Below are 1,681 nucleotides of genomic sequence, written 5' to 3' on the forward strand. Positions count from 1 at the left end.
TATACTTTGTTTTTTCTGAGTGGATCTATCATTTGGCCAGGCTCAAATAATAAGCTAATTCATTTTTTGTGGCTAATAAATCCAGAAATATTGGGAATGATATTGGGAATTGAGCAGAAATAGAAATCATCTTAAAGTTAAAAAAAGATGTTATGAACATATTAAAGAAATACATGCTACTCTAATTTACAATGACTTTATTATATGACAATAAAGAAAGTAGAAAGAATATAGGCACTAGAAATCAAGAAGCTATGGATGTACTTTACTATGACTGTAATTCTTGGTGGGACAATATTTCTTTTAGTAAACTAACTAATTTTTATTTATTTGGTTAAAAGGGGGTACTTAATATTCTCAGGGGTCACTAGTGGTTGTTCTCTGGGTATTTGGCTGGGTGCCAAACCAGGGGCAGTCATATGCTACACAAGTGCCTGAACCTCTGTGCTATCTCACCAGCCCTAACATTTCATTTTATTATTCTAGAGGAACATTTCTAAAGATGTCTATAAAATAGTATATACTGGCATATATTTCCCAAGTTCCTTAAATTACCTGAAGTGAACCTGTGGTTATGGTTTGTGGCTAATATAATTATCATTTTTCATTACATACCAGGCATATTATCTCAACATTTAAAATATCCTTTATTACTCCTTTCAGGGATATAGAAGGATTGCTTTATGAGATTCATGTCCATACAAAATGTATTATTTTATTAGATCAAGTAATATTCAATGAATCAACTTATTTCAGCCTCTACTCTTAAAAGGAAAATTTTATAAAGATCACAGTTAAGAATTTTAACTTGTTTTTATGGGGGCTGGAGTGATAGCACAGTGGGTAGGGCGTTTGCCTTGCACTCGGCTGACCCGGGTTCGATTCCCAGCATCCCATATGGTCCCCCAGCACCGCCAGGAGTAATTCCTGAGTGCAGAGCCAGGAATAATCCCTGCGCATCACTGGGTGTGACCCGAAAAGCAAAAAAAAAAAAAAAAAAGAATTTTAACTTGTTTTGCACATTATTTGTAAAGTTTAAATGTTGAAAAGAGATAGTGTAATTATGACTCTCATACAAACAAAATGAAAATATATTCAACACTATTCACCATATTAGTTAATAGAGGAACTGGAAAAGACACTAAAATTAATCAGGTGAAGGAAACTGTGAACAGCTATTTAATATATTTAATATATATGCTATCAGAAAAGTGATTTGAAATTGCTTCATGGAAGCAAATCTGGTTTCTTCAACAGTAGAAGAAACATTATTGTGCAGAATTTACGTGCTTGCATATAACCAAGAAATATTTTCATGACTCTGGTTTATACAAGTTAATTTCTACACTTGATCTTAGCCAAAAGGCCGAGAAGTGATATATGCAAGTTAATTTCTATGGATATAAAATTACAAAGAATGCCCAATGTTGACAGAATTTATCCAGTTCCAAATATAATTGTTTTTCATTGAAGGCACCCTTTAGTCTTTAAGTATATCTAATTAGCTTTTATAATTTTTGCTTCTTAAATTCATTCTTTTTAATGTTTTGATTTCTCAAGCAGTGCTCAGGTGGTTCAGCAGGCAGTTCTGATCAGGCCCTACGGTGCTAGAGATTAGCAGACCACCCAGTGTTCAGGGGCAAGGCTATCATCCAGTGATGCTGGGGTGAACTTTGGTGCT

General features: G+C 33.9%; 1 pseudogene; it reads right to left on the bottom strand.

The window, feature by feature from the left end:
* Positions 1-1,206: 1,206 nt before the first annotated feature.
* LOC129402704 (U2 spliceosomal RNA) lies at positions 1,207-1,378 on the bottom strand (annotated as a pseudogene).
* Positions 1,379-1,681: the final 303 nt, after the last annotated feature.

Source organism: Sorex araneus, chromosome 2 (genome assembly GCF_027595985.1).
Source record: "Sorex araneus isolate mSorAra2 chromosome 2, mSorAra2.pri, whole genome shotgun sequence".
Taxonomy (NCBI): domain Eukaryota; kingdom Metazoa; phylum Chordata; class Mammalia; order Eulipotyphla; family Soricidae; genus Sorex; species Sorex araneus.